Source organism: Lacerta agilis, chromosome 1 (assembly GCF_009819535.1).
Source record: "Lacerta agilis isolate rLacAgi1 chromosome 1, rLacAgi1.pri, whole genome shotgun sequence".
Lineage (NCBI taxonomy): Eukaryota > Metazoa > Chordata > Lepidosauria > Squamata > Lacertidae > Lacerta > Lacerta agilis.
The window spans coordinates 57788295-57800082 of NC_046312.1; the positions used below are offsets into that span (position 1 = coordinate 57788295).

General features: G+C 42.9%; 1 protein-coding gene across 9 annotated transcripts in view; it reads left to right on the forward strand.

Moving 5' to 3' along the window:
- The window catches only part of NAV2 (neuron navigator 2), a 537457-nt gene that overhangs the window by 314017 nt on the left and 211652 nt on the right, over nt 1-11788 (forward strand). The gene's annotated exons all lie outside the window — the stretch shown is intronic.

Genomic DNA, 11788 nt, shown 5'->3' on the forward strand with positions numbered 1-11788 from the left:
GGCAGTGTTCTTAAAGATCAGTTAGGTGAGAAGATCTGCCTACCAAAATTCTCCACCCTATGCAAGCATTAAAGGCACATAGGAAATCCAGCCTGCATGTACCAGCTTTATATAATCCTTTCTGGGGCTACTTACTTTAGACTACTAAATATTAAAAGTTAAAATAAGTTCAAGACTCGATATACAGACAATGTGCAGTGTGCCCTTGCTATAAAACAGGCATGTCCAACAGGTAGATCATGTTCTACTGGTAGATCACTGGACGTCTACAGTAGATCACCGGTAGATCATTGTCTCCTTGTCTCCCCTCAAAGAAGCTGAACAACTGTGGCTCCCCTAAAAAAGCTCAACATCTTACCTCCCCCCTGAAAAAACTCAACAACTTTGACCCTAACCCCGAAAAAGGGGGTAGATCACTAGATCACTGCCATTTTTTAACTCGGTGAGTAGATCACAGTCTATTGGGAGTTGGCCACCCCTGGTCTAAAAGATAAGCTATTTCAGTTTTGCTTGCTGTTTTTGGATGGAAACTATGCCATGCTTAGTTCTTCGCTCTGCAACTTATGTCTCCAGTGCAATGATCTTTGAGCAGGTTTGTGTTGGCTGCCCTGCTTGACCACACCTCACTTTGCCTGTTGAAAACATTCCTATCATTTTTCCTGTTAGTTTCATTCTAAATCATTATTTCAGAGGTAGGCTTCTATGTGTAAAGTTTCTTCTAGGAAGGTCATGGGCAGCTTATACAGATTGAAACTGCTTTAACACTGTAACATAAAACCTCTCCAGTCTTGCCAGGACTTAATTGCTTCACCATGCCAGAATATAATCAAAGTAAAGGAAAATGCAGAGGAGGTGATAATCGGGTAATTGAACAAATTGTTTCAGAAAGGGGAAAGTGATATTGCTTTCAGGATGGTTGTTGGGTTTTTGGTTTTTTTAAATCAGGCTAATGAGGTTGCAACCAGTTTTCAGAATTAAATGATGGTCTAACCTGAGCAGAAATGGGAATAAGCAGAGTTCATTGCACTGTCTCTCTCTCTCCATAGAGGTCTGTCAGCAACACTTGGAGGAAGGCATCTCTAAAAGCTCTGTATCCAACAAACTAATATTTCATTTCATCAAATGTAAGCAGGAAGTTGCAATGCTGACTTCTGAAAGAATCCTGATCAAAGTTGTGTGTAAATAAAGCAAATCCCCCCAACAGGTAAATCATAATAATCCTTTCTAAAACTGTCTAGATCATAATAAGAAAAAGAGAGAGAGAGAGAGAGAGAGAGAGAGAGAGAGAGAGAGAGATTATTTTGCTTAATTACTTTGGCTCGAATTCATCGAGAAACAGGTGAATTTCTGGCCCTGCATCTTCATGTGCCCAAACTGAAAAGCAGCTCCTGTTATTCAGGACACTGTCCAAAATGGTGGGGGAAGTAGCACACAGAGAGGGACTCCCACTAGACAAGGAAAACAGTGGAATCAGTTACTCACCATTATACAAGCAGGAAGTGTCTTCCACTCATGCAGGAAACTCTTTGGATCATAGCCATAGAATACAAAACTTTTTTTTTCTTTTAAAGCATTTTTCACTTTGTTAATTATATCAAGGGCTTTATGCAATAAGGTCCAAATCCAGAGAAAGATAGTTGCACTTAAATCACATTGTAATAAATGAGGCTATAAATCATGAAATAATTGTCAAAAAGATATGAATGATATGGCCTCCACCCAACATATACAGCCAGAGACTTTTACTTCTAAATAAGAGAGAGATATTATTTCAGGCAAGTAACAGTACAGACTCAGCAGCAGGCACAGTGCACAGGAGTCACACTTCAGAAGTTCAGGAGTAGGGCAAGAAGTTAATAACTGGATAGAGGTAGTGAAGATGTCCCAATGAGTTTCTCCATCCCTCCAATCAAGCTTTTAAAGACAAGGCATGGCATACTCCTTCATAAGACCCTCTCATTTTGTGGGAACATGGGCATAGTCAGGATTTTTGTTAGGGGGGTAGCCAAAGGTTTCTGCTAGGGGGACAGAACCTCAGTTATTTGAGTACTTTCAATGCTTTTCAAAAAAAATTGTGGATTGGGGGGAGCTGCCCCCCCCCCCCGGCTACACTCATGTGTAGGAATTGAGATTGCACGCACATTCTTTGTTGGGTTGGGTGGATGCGGTTCTAGGTGACAGGACTGCACCCTCCTGCTCAGTCACTGCCATCTCCTGCTCAGCCTCCTCCTCAGCTGATCAAATCCCTCCCCAGCCTCCATTGAGGTTCTCTGCTCTGCAGGAAGGTCAAAGGGGATAGCTGGCATCCCTGTTTCCGCTTCCAAACGAAGTTGGGATGGAAAGTGGAGGCCCGCCCTTCTCCAATCCAGGTTCCCACAATTCAGCCCTCTTCTGCTTCTTCCACCTCCTCCTCCATCAGAGCTTGCTGACCCAAACCATATCCTGACAGTGCCGCAAAGCTGCAAGACAATTAGATGGTATGCCACCCTCCCCCCATTCTTCAGTTTGGCACTTAAACTTCTCATGTGCCAACTAAAATCTCAGTCCCATTTATATTCTCCGCACACCCAAGTATTTTGAGGCAGCTGCTTTATTAGAATGTGCGTAGATTTAATCTCTCCTAACCAGAACTTTTTGGGCTTCTCTTGGAGTCTTAGCCTCATTATGATTTGGGGCGGGAAAATATGAAGCTCCACGAAGAGCTGCTCCAAACTATAGAGAAAACTATGTGAATAATACACTGTAATTTATCAGATACTCTGAGTAATCTCTCTGAGCATGGGAGGTGGTGGGAGAAGAGCAAGGGAGAAAATCTTTGAAGTGTGTGGAACTGTCCAGCTTTGGGGATGCTGATGTCATCCCAGGGATCATTGAATGATAAGCCTCAGTAAATCTGGTGAGTCACTGCTGCATAATAAGAAGGGCAGGGGAACCCTGAATGCTTCCAAAGATAATGCTGTAATAAACAGCCAAAAATAAATGGATAGGGCTGTAAATCCATCAAAGCAACACAATCTGATGCAGTCATGATGGAACATAAAAGCAAATGTGGAATACTGTTGACTCATTAGAACTGGCCTTTGTTTTTCAAGGGCTGATGAAGCAGCCACAGATGCTTTGTCAATATACAAGGGCATCCATTTCCACAGCTGCTTTCTTGTCACTGCTTACGTTCACTACAAAATTTGCACTCAAACTTTCCAAGATTTCAGACAATCTCATATCTTACTTAGTTATACAAGGGATGTATGTTAGATTCTTGGCCTGTAAAAAAAAGAGTTGGACTTTCATTTCATTTTATCCACCCTACTTCTTGCTTCAAAACATCCTGCAAATTAATATTCATTGTTACAGTTTAAAATGTTGTTCAAAGACATTTCCTAATGCTTCTGCAAATGATAAATAATTTGATAAATAATTTATTTGCATTGATCTCAATTTTATTGCGTGTATAATCCATCCTCAGATGTGTTCCTGTGTGTGCCTCTAAAGCAGGTGGCAAGTCCTACTTACCCACACCTCAAAATCAACATGATCAATTATATCTTCTTCAGCCATTGCTTCTGGGCATATTGATCCAGGAAGCACTATTAGGGAAACCAAGAGAGATTTTTCAACTTCCTGAAAAGGATTAGCAAGCTCCACTTGTCCTCTTCTGCAAGAGAAACAAAGAATGCATGTCATCAGTTAAGCTTTCTTCTCTATCATACAAATTTTATTGGGGGTCATGTGCTGTGTTGTTTCATTTTATTTCAAGACTGCCTTTTCTGCCCTGGGTACTTAGGCTGGTATACAGCACAATCACACAAAATGCAAGCAGTTAATGAAAATCAAAACATGTAGAAACTAAATATCATAAATATATGTCCAAACCATTTCCATCATGCAATCTGAGGGTCTTTATCATTTTTATCACCCCAAAACCTGAGCAAACAGGTATGTCTTCAGTTGATGCCGGAAAGTCGTTGGAGGGACCAAATGTAGTTTCATAGGGAGGGAATTTCACGAATGAGGTGCTGCTGCAGAGAAGACCCTGTCTCATCTCATTGAATGACAGCACAGATAATAATATAAATATTTTTTAAAACAACAACAACAACTTGGTGGAATTGGGCTAAGTTTTTATTTTTATTTATTTACTCAATTGATATACTAAGTTGTTGCGTGCAGGGAAAGATGTCCACTTGCACAATGGGACTTCCCCCCTCCTCACCCTTCATCCCCTGCACTCCCTAAATCTGTTCTGGAGGGTTGGAATGAACTCCATAACAGAATTAGGGGGTGTACAGGGTGACGAGGAATGGCCAGTCACATGAGCACACCTTGTTCTATGTATGCATTTGGACTACATTGAATTCTGCCCATTGTTGTTATTGTTATTAACTTAAAGAAATACCAAGATGTTTCACAAACAACAAATAGCAACCAACAGAAAAAAAAAACAAGAATAAAAGTGGCCCATTGGCTTAATATGCATGTAGTGCATTAAAATACAAAAAAATAATATCTTAAGCACTGCATCTGTAAGAACTCAGTGGTTTAGTGTGATAGCACTGATACTTTGGAACTCCTTGCCTATTGATCTCAGGTGGGCACCTTCACTGTATTATTTTCGGTGGAGGCTGAAAACCTTATTTAGACAAGTCTACCCAGGTGTTTGTATGAAGTTTAATTTGTTTCAGCTAATTCTGTTGCAGTTTTAACTTTCCGTATGTTTTAAATTGTGGTTGTAAATTTCTTAGTGATACCTTTATTGTTTTATCTTTTTTTGTAAACGGCTTTGAAGTTTTCCCCTTATAGTCAAGTGACAAAATGAAATAAATAAATAGATTTGCATTTTCTCTCCAAGGGGTATGGATCCATGGGAGGTCCAGAGGGTGGCAACATGTAAAAGGGCCTTTTCTGCGGTGGCTCCCCATTTATGGAACGCTCTCTCTCCAGGGAGGCCTTCCTGTTGCCATTGTTAAATATCTTCAGCTGCCAGGCAAAAACTTCCCTCTAAAACTAGACCTTTGGCCTTTAACTATCTGTGGTGTTTTGGAAATAGGCAGGAAACTGTGGGAGGCAGTGGTAGATAGGAGTGCCTGGCGTGCTCTGGTCCATGAAGAGTCGGACACGACTAAACGACTAAACAACAACAACAACCCCCCCAGGTTCTAATGTTTTTTCTGTCTGTTTAATTGGTTGTAAGTTGCTTTAGGCTGCCCTGGGAAGGATAAAGCAACTAACAAGTTCTATGAATAGATAAAATAAAAATACAATTCAGCATATACAGTAAATCGGAAATCCTGATGGAAACATCTTTATTTTGAAAAGATTCGGCCATAGATTCTGCTGTAGCTAGGGAAGAGTTTTATATTTTCAATCGCACCAATAATTGTCACTCTGATCTTGTTCATTATTCTCCAGAAATCTTCATCAGAAAATCCCATGCAAAAACATTTTGCTTTATAGGCAGTAGCTTTCGTAACCAGGCATTTATCTGCATCTGATGACACAGGCTGTTGTCTACAAAGGCTCATACCACAATAAAATTGCAGTTACAAGACTCAGAAAACATGTGTGAAGTCACTCCAGAACAAAGTCCAGATGTGTAGCTGTTGCAGTAAAATCAACAAAAATCCTTATGGCACTTTAAACACTAACAAACTCGGAGAAAAAGATTACCAGGGCTTATTTCTGAGTTGGCTTGGTTAGGCCTGATGTTTTAACAGCATTAACTCAAGAAAACAGCAAGTGTGAATGGCAAAGTGTTCTATTAGTAGGCTTCATGCATTAATTAACGAATAGTTGTAACTGAGTTAGAGAACTCAGCAATAAAAAGCCAAGGTAATTGTAATGAATCTAATATGACAGAGGAGAAGCTTAAATGCTAGCTAGCCAGTTGTTGTGATGCATATTTTTTCATGGCAACACAATGGGTAAGTAGTTAATGGGTTTTTCTTTCCCTCTAGCAATGTATTGACAATGTTTATGTGTTCTGAATTCGTTCATAATTTCCCCAACATCTGTTTCCTCTTTGTTTTCCCAACAGTATCCTTTGTGTCCTGGGAGCTAGAATTATATTCATTAGGGGGCTGAATACAGGACTCATACCTGTTTTCTGTGTCATTGAAGAACCATCAATGAATAACAAGAACATTATTTTGCACATTAATTGGGATGCTTAAGTGCCCATTAACATCCCATTAGGGCTGCTAACAAGCTTTTTAGCCTGACATGCATTTCATGTACTGGTAAAAAGCTCCTTGGCCACCCCCACCTCCATCCTTCCTTGCTAAATGTCAGTAGTTTCAAGAAAAGGGTTTGTGAAATCCTGATAAATGTTATTTTTTAAAGGAATTGTATGGATGTGCCCTTGCCACCCTTCCCTTTTAAATTAAGGCAGAATGTGTGAGCAGCATGTCTCTGTGGAGTCAACAAACAGCACTGGAGGATGAGCTGTCTAAAGGTTGCTTGTGGGAGGAGGGAAAAGGTCATAGCAAGGATTTTGCCAACTCCACTTCCAATCTTATCTCTTCCATTTTGTTCAAGGAGCTCCTTATTAGGGAAGTTCTGCAAGAGGATGAAAGGAACTCCAAAGCCTTACTGCTTTTTTATTTTTTAAAAAGGAAAGAAGCAAGTGTCAATTACACCTGGCAATGCTATCAGGGTTTCTTCTGGAGGCAAAATACATCTTGAGTTCAAAAAAGCTCAATTAAATGAATGTGTCCAAAATGGGCTGTATTTTAGAAAATGATGGGAACAAAATAGGATTTCTGGTTTATTTATTTATTTCTAGCAACACTGCATTCTGTTGTGTTTCTAAGCTGATGAAAGTCCCTGTGTTTTCTATCATACTCAGGAAGTTCTGGCATACTTTGTATATCTTGTATACTTTGTATATTTTACAGCACAATAGTCACAATCTGTTACTGTAGGGGCATTCTTAGAGTTTGCCATGTAGAAGTTACGGAATGGCTCATCCATGCATGAACAGATTACCCAATATTTGGTGACTTGTAGCTGAATTTGTGAATTGAATCTCTGGAAAATCATTGTAGAAAAAGTACTACTTTGAAGGAATGGTGAAAATGATTGTAGAAGTGATAAAGCGGTTAATCTACCATGAGCCCCAAATAACTTTTTGGCCTTTCGCATATTCATTTAATTGTTTACTCCATTTATATCTCACATTTCTTTAAGGTGCTCAAAGCAGTGTACATAGTTATCCCTCACCCTCCATTTTATGGTCTCAACAACCCTGCAAGGTAGGTTAGACTGAGAGATAGTGTCTGGCCCAAGGTCACCCAGTGAAAGTAAAAAAAGAAAGAAAGAGTAAAGGACCCAGTGAACTTCATAGCTGAGTGGGGATTTTGAACAGGCTCCAAGAAATTCAAGTTGATATAGCAGACAAAATCACCAGAAGTAGAAAATGCTCCAAAGGTAGTTGGCAAAGATTTTATGTTAGGACTGTCTGAGATTGTGGGGCGGGTTGATATCAGGTGTTCATAACAGGCCTCCGTAATAATGTCAAGAAACTGTAATGCTAAGTAATAACACTGTTAAGGGAGGCAGGGGCAGCAGCACAATCATTGCAAAGGAAGGAGTGACATGGGTCAGAGAGGACAGAGCATGAATTTGTGGAAGATGAGGCTGTTGATGACTACAAGCCATGATGGTTATGATCTGCCTCCACAGTTGGGCACAGTAATCCCTCTGAATACCAGTTGATGGAAACCACAAGAAGGGAGAGAGTGCTCTTGTGGTCAGATCCTGCTTGCAGGCTTCCCATGAGCAGGCATGGCCAAACTTGGCCCTCTAGCTGTTTTGGGACTACAATTCCCATCATCCCTGACTACTGGTCCTGTTAGCTAGGGATGGTGGGAGTTATAGTCCCAAAACAGCCATGCCTGCTTTAGGGCATCTGGTGAGTCACTGTGATGACAGGATGCTGGACAAGATGGGCCATTGGCCTGGTCCAGCAATCTCTTACTATGCTCCTACGTTCTAAAGGCTGTGGAGGGGGAACAGCAGTCATTGCAGGGGTTTGGGGGAAAAGGGTATTGGGGCTATCAGAAGTAGGGGGCAGTAAGGAAAACAAAATACAACAGGAGGGAGGTGTGTAAGGAATCATGTGATTGAAAACAAGAGAGCAAGCAAGCTATATGAATGGATGGTGAAATAATTGAGGAAATAAGAACTGCTTATTGGTTTGTTGTCGATCAGCCAGCTGGGCCCTATTGCATCTTAATTGGCTTCTGTTTAGGAGGCCATTCTAATTCTTCCCCTCAGTCAGAGCAACCCTGGGTCACATCCACTTAGTTCAAGGAGCTGCTGAAAACCACAGGAAAGCACTGAAAATACAGATGTGGCCCAGAGCCTTCTTCCATAGCCTTCCCTGAGCTGCACGTTCTGGCCTGAACCTCCTTGAGGCACAGTTGGGAAGCTGGGTGACAACATCCTAAGTGGCAGGCTGTACCACTGGGTCAGCAGCAGCACGGAAGGGACAAATTAAATTCAGTTAAAAGGAAAGCTCTGATGGGCCTGGCAGTTTGCGTGAGCACTGTGCTTAAGAAGACTTATGTAATTCCCTTAGAAATCCCTTTGGCCTCACATCCAAGGTTCTCTCCCCCTTTCCTCATATTCATTTATCTTTTCATTTATCATTGGCTCGTTGTAGCTGCCTTTGACCCTCCTGCAAATCGTGCATCTAATTCCCAAAGCCCGCCAACAGGCTGCGACCCTCTCCCTCAGATTTCCAACCTCCTGGAGGTGACCTTTCAGCGGGGCTCTCACTCCGGCTAGTTCAGAAGGTTTTGCAGTGCAAGGTATTTTGCTGCCACAAAAGCAAATGAAGAAGAGTCCTTCATACCTTTGAGAAAGAAATAAAAGCTCGTTCTATAATGGCCAAGTGAACCTGATGAATTTAAATGTTGATATAACTGCTTTCAAACTGTAGCTCAGGGAAACCTTTTGACTTCTTTGTTGGTCTCTGAGGCTGGCAAAAGTTTTGCTTGCCAAGCAGATCAGCAAATCCTTTCAAGAGTACAATAGCATGTTATAGGATAAGAAAGAGAATGTGCTTTGCGTGCTCCTGGATTAGTGCTGGGCTAAAGCATAGAACGTTTTCTATGTGTTTGTGTGCACTGCTGTGGTTCGCCAGAAGCGGCTTAGTCATGCTGGCCACATGACCCAGAAGCTGTACGCCGGCTCTCTCAACCAATAAAGCGAGATGAGCGGCGCAACCCCAGAGTTGTCCGTGACTGGACCTAATGGTCAGGGGTCCCTTTACTTTTCAAACCATATAAACCTGCTAGCTGGAAATATCCTTAATTTCCTTAGACTCCATTGATTGGATATCTGATGTGGTGACCTTAGACTGCATACAGCACTACCATCAGCCTAGGAGAATCCATATTAAATATAAAAAAGAAACCCACCCCAAACTCCTCAAAACCAAGGGTGGCTGTGTTGGTCCATAGGGAGGGAAAACCCCTCTGAATTCCAAAGTTGGGCAATATCTTTATCTTTAGTAGATATAGCAGCTTCTGAACAGATTCTAGTTGTGAGCAGTGGATAGTGGCCCTGAATAGGCACGGATATCCAGACAATTCACCATCAAAATGTGTACCCAGTGAATTCAGTGGAGCCCGGTTCAGCGTTGCAACGACAATGCATATAGGTGTGTACCTACAATGGCTGCACATACACAGAAGCCAGTTGCAGATATTGGCAGATATTTCAACAAGTGAGTGTGGGTGGCTGTACAAGACTGGTTTCTGTCCTGAACCCAGCTGCCTAATCCACAAGGCAGATGTGCATGTGGAAGGTGGATTCCCTTCCAGCATCTGATGTGGATGTGCATCCTCATCTGCACAGACATGCTTGGTCACAGCTTATTGAACTGGCCAGAAGACTGTTTGACAAGAATTGGGATGTGTGCATCTTCCTGGGGCAGGAGTGACTGACCCATGGGCCATACATGGCCCGCTGCTTATTTTCAGTGCATATATGGGTGGGGAGGATAACAGAAGGGGAAAGGGGGGAGGAATGGGAAAAGCCCTAACTGTTGGAGCAGTGGAAGGAGGAAGAAGAAAAGCCCATTGCAAGCAATCAGTTCTGGCAAGAACAACTTGTCCATACAGCTGCAGCCTGTTGGGTGGGGTGGAAGAGAGAGGGAGATGCAAGTATCAGAAAGAGAGAGGAAAAGGTGGTGGAAGGAAGGTATAGAGAAAGCGGGTGTCCCACCCACTGCTGGGCTTGGTTCAACCCACCACTGGCATACAGCTGCTGGCATTTTCCCAAGGATATGTGGCCCTTAACAGATGAAAGCAGTGCATGCCGCTTGACCATTTGTTGTGGTGTAACTTTAACTGGCTCAGTGGCAGCATCCTTCAGGCTGTCTTACACTGTTTGATGATCTTGCAGTCCATGGGTCTCTCAAGAGTCTCCTCCAGCTTTTGAATTATGGTGCTGGAGCAGACTCTTGAGAGTTCCATGGACTGCAAGAAGATCAAACCTATCCATTCTGAAGGAAATCAGCCCTGAGTGCTCACTGGAAGGACAGATCCTGAAGCTGAGGCTCCAGTACTTTGGCCACCTCATAAGAAGAGAAGACTCCCTGGAAAAGACCCTGATGTTGGGAAAGATTGAGGACGCAAGGAGAAGGGGACAACAGAGGACGAGATGGTTGGACAGTGTTCTCAAAGCTACCAACATGAGTCTGACCAAACTGCGGGAGGCAGTGGAAGACAGGAGTACCTGGCATGCTCTGGTCCATGGGGTCACGAAGAGTCGGACACGACTAAATGACTAAACAACAACAACACTGTGTGAAGGCAGGTGGGAAGAAATATTGCCTGAAAGAATATACCGGTAAGCAAATTATCTCAGAACTTCTGTTATTACTACAAAGGCTGCTTGTGAGAAAAAAAAAGGCAGAGGGGGTTGTGCTATCACCGCCAGGAGAACCACCAGCAATAGCTCAGTCAGTAGAGCATGAGACTCTTAATTTCATGGTCATAGGTTCGAGCTCCATGTTCGGCAAAGGATTTCTGCATTACAGGGGTTGGACTAGATGACCCTCGTGGTCCCTTCCAACTCTACAATTCTATTCTTCCCACTGCAAGGACACTCTCCTTCCCCCAGCAGTTCCTGGCCAGGAGACACCCATCCTCAGGTCCGTGCAGAGCTTATCTGAGGCCCGGTGTGGGAGTCTTGTTAGAATAAAGAACAAAAAAAGCAGCTGGTCCCTGCTTAGCCCTCCAAGAGTTGGGGCAAGTGTACCTGGTTGCTGCCAACTCTGCCTGTGCTCCATCCTAGGAAAAGCCCAGCCATCCCTGTGGGTTGGGGTGCGCTGGCAGTCTGCTTCACAATGTGTAAGCCTGCTCTGCTGCATTTAAGGGTCCTTTTGCTTGTCCTGCTGAGCGGGCCCAAACTTCTGCCCCAAACTGATATCCCTGATGGCACTCCTAGAAAACCATTGCCAGAGAGAGCATGCTGCATAGATCAATGTCTGATAGCATCCAGTAGCTTTATACCATTCCAAGGATGCTGGAACTACTGATTCCCTGCGTAGGTAGAGGGCTGGACTTCGAGCTCCCTTTCCACCTCTGTGATTTGATTGAGAAAGGATTCCTCTTGCAGTTTTGTAAAAGAGAAAATGTCATCCAGTGCCGCTCCCCCTGGATGTATACCTGCCCAAATTTGAAAGGAAAATAAAAGTCCCATTGCACCAGGTCACCCTAGAGCACGTGCTACCTTTCCGGCTGATAGCTTGTGCCATCCTAGTTTCTTCTTCTTCTTT